We start from the raw sequence: 13493 nt of genomic DNA on the forward strand, positions 1-13493 counted from the left end.
TGCAGCCCAATGCATGCACTGATATACTTTTCAAATTTGAGCCGGGAAAAAAAAAAAAAAGGTATACATGTAAAACAAGTTACAAAAGGTGTGAATGCCGCCTCAAGGCTGGTTCACCTCTTAATGTCTGCCCTGTAACATACACATTTTCATACTTTGGAGGTGCACCGAGTCATGCCAACTATTCAAAATGAACAGGCTGTAATGTATCTTGATGCATGGAACTTTAGTGCATGCTGCATTGGCAGATCAGATCACAAACGCACACATAGGAATTTATCAAAACTGGAACAGACAAAATCTGGAGCAGTTGCCCATGGCAAGCAATCAGCTTCTCTCTTCAGTTAAGATTTGAAGAACGAAAGAGAAACCGATTGGTTACCATGCAACTGCTCCAGATTTTTAAATTCCCCACATTGTGCATTGCAGGTTGCACATGATTCCCTGCGCCATTCAGGTTGAATGGCACTGCCATGCATGTACAGTGTGTTATAGTGACACATTACTGCTATGCATATTTGTGAACACGACAACAGAACACAGAAGTGTAAATTTGTCCTTAGAATACTTACTGTGGTCACCTACTCAGGAGGCACCAGATACAGAGAAGGGACTGGAAACGAACAGCCATTTCATCTTTGGATCTCAAAGCTTTCAAAGTGTGATGACACTTGTACCCAACACAATCACCAAACCTAAAAAGTTAGGTCTGTGTAAAGTAGGGGTGGGCAACTCCAGCTGCGCTTTATCTACAAATCATATCATCCCTGTGCCCCAGGGAATCATGCAATGCCTCATGGGACTTGTAGTTTCACAACAGCTGGAGAGCCAGATTTGCCCACCCCTGGTATAAAGCACGAGTCTAAACAGTTTTTTTTAGGCCATTACCACAGTCTTCAATATGCATCCCCTGTTTTATGCAACAAGACATTTTTTGCTTTGCTCCTCAGCACACCTCATGCAAGATCGTGATGAGAGGTACTTGAGTGGCCTTGGGACCTCACGTCACCGCTAAATATATATATATATATATACACACATATACACATACACATACACATACACACACATAGCCGTGCCATTTTTTTCATACATCAGGAAATAAGTCTGTCTTCATCTAACTAACCATCGCTATGGGCTGCTGTTGTGACCCCATTGTGAATTAGGAGACATTCTTCCACTTCTGTAGCTACTGTGGCTCATCTTGTCATTGCGGAGATTTGTCTCCAATGCACATCACCTTGCCACCTCTCCCTGTCCCTAGTGGCAGACTTACAACATAGTTACCTTCCTGTATCATGCCTACTGAGTGCTTTGCAGAGCTGATCTCCCACTATCATGTATTTGCATCACCTTTTACAAGCGCGAGTCTCTCCGGCAAGTTCTTTTAGGACGCATATTTTGTAAACCAGCAAAATCATCTAGCATGATCTTTCCAGAGGATGTTCTGGTACATTCACAATATTTAGTGACTGTTTGCTCTACTGAACAATGACCTTATTCTCTGCTGACTTGACATCTGCTTTAACCATATTTTATGCTCCCACATTTGTGTAGCTCTTCATTACATCCTGTAATAAGCCATGTGACACAACCACACAAGTGTGCTTTTAGAAAGTATTTCTGACTCATCCCTACCATTAATATGATCTGAATGATCTAAAGTAACCTCTGAAGAGCATCACATGATCGAGGGTAATTACATACTATGGTGATGAACAGCTGCTCAACTGAATACATGCAAATTCCACATTGATCTGGCATTTTAAAAGTTTATTACTTAATAGAGACAAGTTCGTTCATCTTGACTTGATAAGAGTAACGTACAATTATTCTATTATTGCTTTCAACACCAGGCAAACAGATGAACCTTAACTTTTCTGGTACTGTGGAGCATACTCGTGATTCACATACCTCAGTCCATTTGTGACCAAGCAGATGACATCAAGAAACGTTGCCTGCATGCTCAGTGGGCAATTATTAGCAATGTGCTATCTTACATTGCATTGGACTTCAATGTCTGCATACAGAGGATACTGGCATTGTTATGCCAATGTCCTTTTCTTCACCATTGACCTTACTGCCATCTTTTCCATTATGCCACTAGGGAGGAGAACAAACCCAGCCTCAACTATTTTGGCATAAATTGTCCTGTTCAGCCACCAAAAAACACCAGGCTGCTGTAAAGTAAACAGATGGTCAGAGATGCTGGGTCACATCATTGAGGTCACATGGGATCTCTGGCTCTGTTTACCACTGAGACAGGGATCTGTCATTTAAATCAGTGGTCCCCAACCCCCGATCAAATGGTACCGGGCCGCACAGTCTCAGTGCGGTCCGGTCCTGCAATATGGGGCAGTGCAGGGTCCCGGTGTTCGAACACCGGGGCCCCGCACTGCCGACGGGCTTCACAGTGAGGGGGCAGGTCCTGTGACTCACCTCCCCTCCACGTCCATAATGACAGAGTACCACAGGTACACATAATGCAAAAAGCCATTGAGGCATAGGATTGCTGGTATGCAACAAAATGAAGTGTGTTACAACCCATCACTGCGTTTGTTTTTCTGAACTTAAGAGACACTATAGGGTGCGAGTCTGATTAAAAGTAGCATTCTCTTGTCTCCCAGTTCAGCGCAAATGCAGGCCTTCATTTAGTCATTTGTCAGGTCACTTCACATTCCACAGAACAGAGATCTGCTTATCTGGCCTGTGATCTTTATTGCCCCAGCTCCAGTGAGTGCAAAAACAACCTTTTAAAACCTTTTATTATAGCTGTCCCTAATTATTGCCCCAGCACAAGTGAAAGTCCCAAATAACCCTCTAAGCTTTTTATAGCGGCCCCTAATTATTGCCCCAGCACAAGTGAAAGTCCCAAATAACCCTCTAAGCTTTTTATAGCGGCCCCTAATTATTGCCCCAGCACAAGTGAAAGTCCCAAATAACCCTCTAAGCCTTTTATAGCGGCCCCTAATTATTGCCCCAGCACAAGTGAAAGTCCCAAATAACTCAAAAAGGTGCCCATACACCTTACGACCATCGCAAGACTTTTGTCTTGCGATGGTCGTATGCTTCTTTAAAGCCCGTACGATCTGCCCACCTTGGTCGGGCAGATCGTACTTGCGATCATCGAAAGCCCGCCCCGCTGAGGGGCGGGCTTCCGATGACGGCAATGCAGAACAGGCAGTGTGCGCGTGCGCATTATAGCGGTGCCTAATTAAAAAGGCATGTCACCAGGCACTCATCTCTCACTAGTGGACAAGTTAACATAAACAAGCAGATCTGGTAGAGGTAATGACCCAGCATTCAGCCGAAAGTCATAAACCTGAGTTACAATAATCAGCTACGTTTCATAATTTGGAATTGGACGGTGATGGTGTAAAATAAAGGTTTATCCTCCTCCTGCTGCTTTCCCTCCCCATCCCTGCCCTAGGGGCTGGCTCCGTGACACCCCCTATGGTGGCTAATAAAATATGCTGTTGTGAAACATCCAGAAAAGGAACTCGAGTAACACCAAGAAGTCTTAACATCGCAGAAGAGTTCCCCTTTAATATCTGGACATCATCTGTGAAAGCTTACTAGAAGGGCATTGTTTATCAGTTTTAAATTGTCGCAGCATTTGCTGGGCACAGTGCGATTCCGTTAACACATGGTGGCAGCAAACGTTTGTGGGTAATGGGTTAACTGCGGAGTTAACCAACCCCTGTGACAATCGCTCTGTGTGCTGGCCTGAGATTGTGTCCCGCGAGCTGGGGAATCTCTGTGCAGGGTGAGGCTGAGAGTGATATCGCCACAGCCTTGTGACGCCATGCTCGGTTCAGAACTGCGTATAGTCACGCGTGATTGACGAACAGCGGGTTTGGGCGGGGCGTACATCACATGGGGTGTTTTTCCCCCATAAGTCTCTTTAGGGTCACGGGAGGACATATTCTAACCTCCACCTGTGACGCAAATCTCAGTATATCGCGGGCTATTGCCCACGATATGAGTGCCGCAGCCGGGAGGGATCCTGACAATACTGTCTGGACAGCTGGCTCTGCTCATCTAGATGAAGAGCCAGCTGTACCCACCCCCTCCTCCGTGAGCGGATCGGCGGCATGTTTCTGCTCACATCCCAACCAATAGAGCTGACCTGTGACTGCTTTGTTACAGGTCGGCTCCAACTAGGAGGATGAGTGGAAATTACTCGCCTCGTAGTTCTCCTTTAAGGGGGGAAATCCCCCACATGCAACTATGCACTGAGATGTGTTGCAATGTGCATTTTCATGCAACACACTTGTATGGTGTAAATGGCACAGAGAATGCACACAGCATGAACAAGCCCTTATAGTCATCTTTGCATGGTAGGAGGGGAGCTTGGGCCCTTATGAGACCGTCACTTTGCTAGTCCAGTCTAAGTAGTAGTTTACATTTAGGTGGCACAAAAAAACCAAACCAAAAAGATACCACACACTAATGTAGTTGCAGCTAGAATTTACCAAGTTCTTTCTAATTTCCTGACATAGGTACCTCAAACCCAAGCAAACATTTTGCGGGATTTCTCACATGATTTTCAAGTAGAGTTTCACCATATTTTACTTCTCCATGTACTCATTTTTACTATAAGTGAGTGTGCCACCCTCTCAGAAACAGTTAAAAATCCTCAGCCAGTGAAGCAAAGAAGAAATCGGAGATGTTGTGTAAAATAATCTGCCCCACCACCCAGACAACGTCAACAGTTACACATGCCAGCAAGTCTTGACTGTTTACAACACACACAAGGAAAGTAAGAACCTAGTTACACCAAGGGTGTAGAAGTGACTGGTGGCTTTAGAGCTTTTATTTGAAGTGTACAAATTATACACTCCATTCAGGTCCTCATACAGCAGTGCAGTGTGTGCTGTGGTGCGCTGCCATCCAATGCACAGCATGTCTGCATTGTGGTGTAAACATGGTACATAGAAAACTATTGTTTCCCATGTGCCCTAGTGGTGACCTGTATTTTTCTTATACAAAACAGCCTTAGTTCTGGCTTCACCAGTCGCATGCTTCTTCCGAGTCTGTATTTTTCCAACTAGTAGAGCTAGAGGATCAGAACGACAGGCACTTTGAAAGTGACAGCTGGCTCCTAAATATTAAGAGCATGTGGTCATGAAATAATAGGCTGATATTATAGTAATCTCCCATTAGCACTGGGTACATAGCAGTCATGTTTATTCAAGGATTTCAACTTTGAAAGTCACCAACAAGTATAGAAATAAGGGAACTTTGATCTTCAATTGCTTCATGCTTGTTTTGTTTAAAGATAGAATACTGAAGCCAGGCACAGCCAGTGAACTAGCATTCTCAGGTCAGTAATAACACATTTTGCTCTTAGCAAGTGAACTTTATAAAAAGCATTTTAAGTTAAATTCATACTATGACTTCTGTGTGCACAGCATAGGGCTCGAAGAACTAGAACACCAGGCCTTGAGCTACAAAGACTACTAACTTCCACAAGCTCAAAATAGAAAAAGGATGAGGGAGGGGAAAATACTTGAGTCATTTTAGGTTACAACATGCAAAAGATTTCATACATCACAGCAAAACTTGGGCCAAAGACCAGTTAAACTATCCTGATGCTAGCAAAAGATGTAATGATCAAATCGCTCCTGGGTTTTCAAGAGTTAATTTTTAACAGCAAGGGTTGACTTTTGAAAATACTAAAGATTTGTTTTAAAGGGCCTAGTCACACTATAGCATTGCACTAAAGGCACAGTATGTGTGTTTAGGACGTGTTCTCAACACATGGTACTGCATGCTAGGTGTGTTCATGAATTGCATTGGTATTGATTGTCAATGGCAGCCCAAAGCATCTCCTGGCGGGCCAGCGTTCCAAAACAGTTTGCTGTTGTGCAGTGATAAAAGTAATGCATGCACTTTTTTACTGGAGGAAAAAGAACAGTGTTGCACAGCACTGATAGGCATGCACACCCACGGGGAGGTGCCATTAAGAATCAGTGGCAAAGCAACACACCAGTGCACCTAGCATGTGGTATCGTGCTGTGCAATAGGGAGGTGTATTATTGAGTATAGCGTGAGGCCACCAAGGAAATAATTGCGTTCTTTATTAGGCCATGTTCACACCAAGCGCGGAGCAGAGCAGAGCAAAACTGCGTCCAATGTATTCCAATGGTATTTTTTGCTCCAGTTCACATCGCAGCGTGCAGTTGCAGCGGAGGTGAAAAAACTGCAGCAAGCCATCTTTTACCTGCTCTGGAACGCATGCAAAAGCATCAAAAATGCATGCAAATGCCTGTAACTCACTGAAAGCCCATGTTAAACTAAAACATTTTTATTTTTTTTACCAAAAACAACCCAGAACGCATCAAAAGCGCAGCACAACCCACTCCACTGCGTGTGCAGAAACCTGAGCGGATCTGCTCTGCATTTGGTGTGAACAAGGCCTTAAGTGTGCTGGCCCTTGCTGATTAGGACAAGGGTTTCAGCCTCACATCCTGTCCCCCAATAGGGATGTAGGTGTCTGCAAGGGGCGCACGCTTATCTGGAAGCCTGCTTCAAAATAAGGTGGCCCCCAGTGAATGAGAATGGGGTACATAGAATCCCCCCCTTTTTTTTTTTTAATATAACAAACACAAAACTGTCTACCAATATAAAACCAACAACAATCACCAACCTGTGATGTAGACACTTCATTCATGATGAGCAAAGCCCACCAACGTTGACCCGCTGCACCCAACCATCTTTACCCAACACTATTCTGATCGTATATAAAAACAGATCTCCAGCACTGCTAGAATTTAATTTTTTTTTTCAGAAAAAAAGTTTTAAGTTTTCCAACAGTACAAAGATTGAGAACATTCAGACAAGCATTTGCCTGTGTGCATAGTCACATATGTACACATTGTGCTGAGGTCAAATACAGCGTATAACAGTCATCAAGTTAGGCAAAAAACACACAAAAACAAAAATCGAGCATAATGGATCGCAGTCGGTATCGTAAGTGGCTGATTCCGCCTATCACAACATCCGTGTCTATATCTAGGGCAACTGATATAGAAGTAACACTCTCGTGTGTTAGGTACAGTGTCAACCCTCCCTGCCCAAAATCGGGCTGGAGATATATCCCAACCACTGATCCAGATGAATTAGTGGATAGTATGTTCAACTGTGGGGAACTAATTGGTCCGTGGTCGCCAGAGGGCATCAAACTGCTTGATTTTGTCATTATTAGATGCTATAGCCCTTTCAAACTTGTGATGAAGATGTACCAGGTGGAAGAGGTGGGTGAGGGCTGGGGCCTCCAGCCCTTTCCAATTTCTGGCAATAAGGAAGCGTGCAGCTAGAATTTAATTTTATCAGGGTCTGGGCTGACATCACTGACCAAATATTGTAATTTATTGGCAGTATTGCTACAGCTAGTAAATGGCAGGCATCCAGCAGATGCAAGTTTACAAGTACAACCAGTCTGCTGAACTGTGGATGGGTTGGGTTCAGGTCTAACCTATGTTCAAGCCAAAGCTCATCCCTAATCATAATGAGAACCTGAGAGACATTGCCAATGGATCATTAGATAATGCACATCAAAGCCTTACACAGCATCTCAAGTTCCCAAATACACAGATCACTTCTTACAATTATTAAGCCTGTAGATGGGGTGTCACTTTTTTTTTAAAAACCACTTCAGTAAGCAATACAGCTCCCTAGATGTTGAACTAGACCAATATGTGCATGTGCTATCTTGACTGGTTGCATCTTGCTTTTAGCAGTAGTTTGCATACTACATTTCCAGCAGACAAGTGCATCCAAAACCTGCTTGGCTTCAGGCAGAGGTCTGTCCAGCTTTCACTTCCTTTGGCAAGAGTAATGAAAAGGCAGAGGCATGCAGAACATCCAGGGGTTGATCTGCTCCCCCCCCATTCCTAACTACCTATATAATTTCAGATGGTATAGGCGATCAAAGCCACAACACTTTGGCCAGCTTAAAAAAGAAAAAGCTTCATACACCTTACAACCATCGCAAGACTTCAGTCTTGCGATGGTTGTAAAGTAATTTTTTTTTTAAACGTACGATCTGCCCATCTTGGATCACACCGGCCCGTGCGGCATTTGTCTTATGAGCAGGCCAAAAACTCGCCGAAAATCATACTATTTTCCACTGGTTTTCAAACATGTTCGTAAGACAAAAGACGTGCGACCGTATGCCTTGCATACACCTGCGGATTATCGTACGATAATCGGCAGCTTAAGTGGAACTTGCCAAACTTGTCATGGTATTTAAAGGTTATGATTGAAATTCAGGAGGTGGTAGTATCGCCTGCTAAACTGTGAACCGCCTAGGAACGGATATTGACCACAGATTGCTTTTAAGAGTTGTGTGTAAACCCGATGCCTAATGCTAAATAAATATCAATTCAACTTTCAACCACAGCTAAAACATGACTACAAAACTGGGTTTTACACAGAGGTTTCCTGTTCCACTTGCTGTTGAACACCAAGGCATCTATATTACTCCAGTGCAGAATGATAGAAGAGACACACACGGTTGGTTTTTTACATTTTAATTTGCATTTATATTATTTTTTACCTTTTTATCACTTTTTACATTTTTTACCCGTGTAAACCCGTGTGTTGTAGCGTGTTTTGTACTAAAACAAGAAACATACATTTATCATCAATACTAAATTAGTCTTTATTACTTTTAAACAGTTTGCTCTCGTTTTGCATTATTTAATATTTAAGGGGCTGCACTATTTGATTTGAAAAGTGGATTTTTGCTTGTAACATCAAAATGGAGTCCTCCCCCTCATGCAGCCACTTTTTCGGATCACCAAGTCATAAGGCAAGTCAATCTCAAAAAAGCAAGCCAATATACAATTACAGTGTATTGCATAAGTATTTTCCACTTCTGCATTTTGCACATTTTGTACTGTTACAAAGCAGAGCTAAAATGGATTTATTTAGGGTTTTCATGTCACTGATTTCCATAAAACCCAATCCTATATCGGTAAAGGGGGAAAAAAAAAAAATCGACATTTTTTCAAATTATTTAATAATCAAACAAGTCTTGGGCCCTCCTTACCATCTTGTCTTGAATTGTATTGTGATTGCAATGTCTGCCCTATATTGTAAAGCGCTGCGCAAACTGTTGGCGCTATATAAATCCTGTATAATAATAATTTTATTAAGTACTCTAACAAATCAAATAAGTCTTGATTTTATTAAGTATTCTCACCTTTTCTTTAAAATCCCTAAATAAGCTCTGGAGCAACCATTTGCCTTCACACATCAAAAGGAAGGGAATACTAATGCATTTTATTAGTCTATTTTGTAAACCTTGTGAATTTTCTGGTGTTTTGCATGAATGGTTTCTAAAAAATGATTTGATCATCTTAGGGATGTCCCGATACCATTTTTTTACAAGTACTTTCCCTCAAGTACCTGCCGATATCAATTACTGATACTTTTTCTGGTGACATTTTCTAAAACAATACAGACTAATGATTTTAGGGCAGCTTCTTTTTAATTATGAAGAACTGTATCATGCTAAGAAGCGCTTCTCATTGATAAGCACGGTCACCTGACTACTGACCGACGAGTGCTCGCAATTTCCAAGTTAAATTAAAAATACATAGCGCAGGGCTGCACTGGACGGCAGCGTGAGGTACAGATAGTACACTTGTACCGGCGGAGGGGAAGGTCCATTCGACAAAAGGCAAGTATAGTGGGGGGAGGGGCCAGATTTAAGCGGGTAATTCCAGTTTCCCAAATTACTTGGGAAAGTGAACTTACCCTTTAAGGTGCATTGTGCGTGTTAGAGAGCGCTGCTTCCCCACTACCACAATATGGCACACAGTGGAATGAGGGACACACACACACCTTACTTCCTTTCTGCCAGGCTCCTGAAACCATTACAGATCACTCAAACCTTACTAAAGCCTTGATTACATTAAGTAGCTTGTGGCTGTGTTGCCAGGCGATTTAACAGGGGCTTTTTTTTTTTATTGCACGTTTTGTACTTGTAGAGAAGCAGGATCAAGTTTATTTTTTTAGACTTTTATAAAAAGGTACGTTCACACCAGATGCAGTGCATTCCGGTCAGATTCTGGCCGGAACGCACTGCATCGCATTGCAGCCGGCTCACTATTTTGTGGGGCAGGAGGGGGCATGGCGGGCCATTGAAGTGAAGGCGGCGTAGCCACTCCCTCCAGTCGCAATGCGATCGTCCGCACGGGATTACAAGGCACATTGTGCCTGCAGTCCGGTCAAAATGCTGTAAGCACCACTTTGATCGCACCGGACCACAGGCACAATATGCCGTGCGGACGATCGCATTTGGCTGGAGGGCGTGGCTACAGTGCCATTCACTTCAATGGTCCACCACGCCCCCTACTGCCCCAGAATCGGACCGGACGCACTGCATCTGGTGTGAACGTACCCTTAGGGCTAGTTAACACCAGATGCAGTCCATTCAGTTTGGCTGCTGCATCCAGAATACATCACAATGCTTACCTATGGGATTTCTGGTGCTCCATTTACACAAGTGCCATCCGTCCCAATGCAGTAAAAAAAAAAAAAATACTGCTTGCCCTATTTTAACTACATTGGAACGCATCAAAAACACATGCAAATGCACCTGAAATCCCAATGTAAGCACACAAAGAAACACATCAATTGCAGTAAAATAATGTCAAAACGTGTTGCATTGCTCTTGCGCACAGTTCTGGTGTGAACTAGCCCTTAAATAGGAGCGCAGAGGGTGGTTACTATTGTTCCCTATGGTCCCTGCGTGTTTTGTAGCCACCGCTCCAAGCTCACTCCTTTGATCGACTACAATGTCATGTTTATGTTACTAATTTGCATTAAAGTGATATTAAAGGCAACATTTTTTTTCCTCCCCCCCCCCCCCCAAGATGTGCTTCATCAGCTTCTTTTCTCTGGCTATAGCAGCCAGATGACTGACAGGTGAATGCGGAAGTGATGTAACACACATCACTTCTGCATTCACAGCCCGGAGGGAGACAGCAAGGAGCTGATCTCTCTCCCTCCTGACTCCCTCCGAGCCGGTCCCGGGCCGCAGATGGGGCAGCGGATCCCGGGATTGCAGGTGAGGTGTCGGGGGGGCGGTGCAAAAAAACGGCGGCGGGGAAGGTTGAAAAACGAGCACATATAGACGATCGGCGGGCTATGGAGCCGCCGATCATCTATATGTGAAACACCCGGTAACGGGTGTTTGCATTGGTCGGGTGAGGGGCGTGGCTGCGGTGCCATTGACATCACTGCACCACCACGCCCCCCTCCCGCCCCTGAATGCAGGTGTTTTTTCGTTGGTAGATCTCATTGAGCTCGTCATTTGAAAAGTAGATCTCCAGACGAAAGATTTTGGGCGCCCCCGTGTTACATCAAGCCGCATTGCACTGTTTTTTTTTTTTGGAACTTTATTGAAATGTCACAAGTCACATTTCATTATGTTATATGGGCACACCACAGTGCGATGTGGTTGTACTGCATCTCACTGCACTAAAGGCTGGTTCACACAAGTCTGCATTCCAGAGCGTACGACATTATGTTAGGTGTTTAAAGCAGAACTCTGTGCAAATCTAGTCTTAACCCTTGCAGTGGGGCTATCCCCACACTGCAAGAGTTAGGTGCTCATTTTTGGCTGGGTGCCAAAATAAAGTTATACTCAAATGATCCTCAGAGCTGGTTCCCTCTTAGACCGGTCGCTGCAGCCATGCCGGTGGCTCAAGGATCAATGCATCATCTATAGGCCTCAGTGACACAAGAAACGGGCGGCCGTATCGGGCCACCCCTGGGAAGGACAGGTACGGCATACGATTCGTACACAGCCCCTTTCCTCTATGGGTGTATGCTGCCCTACGCTCACCTGAGCTGCACGTCTGTACGTGTGTCCCTGCTCGGACGCAGACAGGATGCATCCTGTCAGCGTATGAGTACTGACACCCGCACGGACGTGCAGTTCGGGTGAGCTTAGGGCGGCGTACGGCCACGTACTCCCATAGAGAAGGACAGGCTCACGCAGCACCTGTCCTTCCCAGAAGCAGCCCGAATCTGTACGGGACACCCGTTTCTCATGTGAATGAGGGCTACGGTTTATAGGACCTGAGGACACCAAGGGACATACTACTGCTGCAGCAGAGAAGAGCACGACAGGCTGGAGGGAGCACTGTGACAGCCGGCTGATTCAGAGGATCAGGTGAGTAACTTTTATTTTAGCCCCTATACAAAAACTGAAATTGCAAATTGACCCTTGTAGTGTGGGGTTGCCCCACTGCAAGCATTCAGAACAGTTGTCTCTTATGGTGTCTGTTCACACCAAGCACTGCAGGAATTTGTATGGAAATGCTGTGGCACTGGGAGTATACACACACATAAGCAGAAGTGCTTCAAGGTGGAAGTTTGGAATTCAGGAACTTAAGCCTATGCAAATACACACACCAGAACTGAACTTTGTCGGTAAATTCCTATGAATGCAATCATAGCAGCAGGGGCTCCCAGACATGGCATATTTTACACTGTATGCAAATATATCTGTATTTGCTCCTGTGTGCATGAGCTAACAAACCCCCATCCTTCTATGTAATAGATATGAAGAAAGGGAGAAGGGTTTGTAGTCCAAATCAGGAGAGTAGCCCAAGGTGACTACACCATCAATGCAATAAGTGAGCATTGTCACCCTGGAACGTGAAGAACGTTGCTGGCTAGATCACCAAGTTAAAATTGAGAAAAAAAGTCACCATATCTATAGTCAAGCAAGCTGCAATAGATTACATCTTTGCTTCTAGACTCAGGTGCTTTAAAACTCATGGGACCGGCACACAGCCTGTGATGAGAAAGCAGAGCACCCAGCATCATATACTGGAGGACCATCACCCCACGTCGTCGTGACTCCGACAAGACGCAAACTCACACTTACCCGTGATAAAGGAGAAGGTAAGTACCGCGCAGCTCGGCGCTCCAAACAAACGTACCTTCTAGCGCCCGCACTGCTCAAAGTGGCGGTAGAGTCCGCTGACACTTAGCAACAGGTGGAAGGGTGTGTCCCCGCTTCGAGTAGTGCGTGTCCCACTCACAGGTGCAGGAACCGGCTAGGCGAGGCGTTCATAATTCATTGGCACACTGCTGCTTGGGTGGCCCCGCCTACTCATCACAGGTGGAAGAAGAATGAGATGAGGCGAAAAGATGAGGAACTACTCCTTGTTTTGTGTTATACACAATACAGGAAGAGAGCTGAGGAGCTTCCTTGTCGTGAGAGAGACACGTCAACCCTTCACGAAGTCACAGCAAGCACTTGTCTATTATAGACAGCTAAATAGGGATACAATATATGGGATAGAGGGATATAAAGAACTATAGGGGTAGAGATATAATAGGGATAGATAGAGAAATATAAAATATATGGGATAGAGGGATATAGAATATAGGGATAGATAGAGATATAATAGGGATAGATAGAGAAATATCAAATACACTATATTGCCAAAAGTAATGGGACG

At 44.3% G+C, this 13493-nt stretch overlaps 1 protein-coding gene across 1 annotated transcript in view; it reads right to left on the reverse strand.

Annotated features, from left to right (window-relative positions):
- Positions 1–12984, reverse strand: part of ACSBG2 (acyl-CoA synthetase bubblegum family member 2) — a 40730-nt gene extending 27746 nt beyond the window's left edge. The window contains exon 1 of the mRNA XM_018559705.1: positions 12914–12984. The gene's annotated coding sequence lies outside the window, so the exon portion shown is untranslated. The remainder of the gene's footprint in view (positions 1–12913) is intronic.
- Between the last annotated feature and the right edge of the window lie 509 nt (positions 12985–13493).

The sequence above is a fragment of the Nanorana parkeri genome, unplaced genomic scaffold (genome assembly GCF_000935625.1).
Source record: "Nanorana parkeri isolate BGI_ZX_2015 unplaced genomic scaffold, ASM93562v1 scaffold412, whole genome shotgun sequence".
NCBI lineage: Eukaryota > Metazoa > Chordata > Amphibia > Anura > Dicroglossidae > Nanorana > Nanorana parkeri.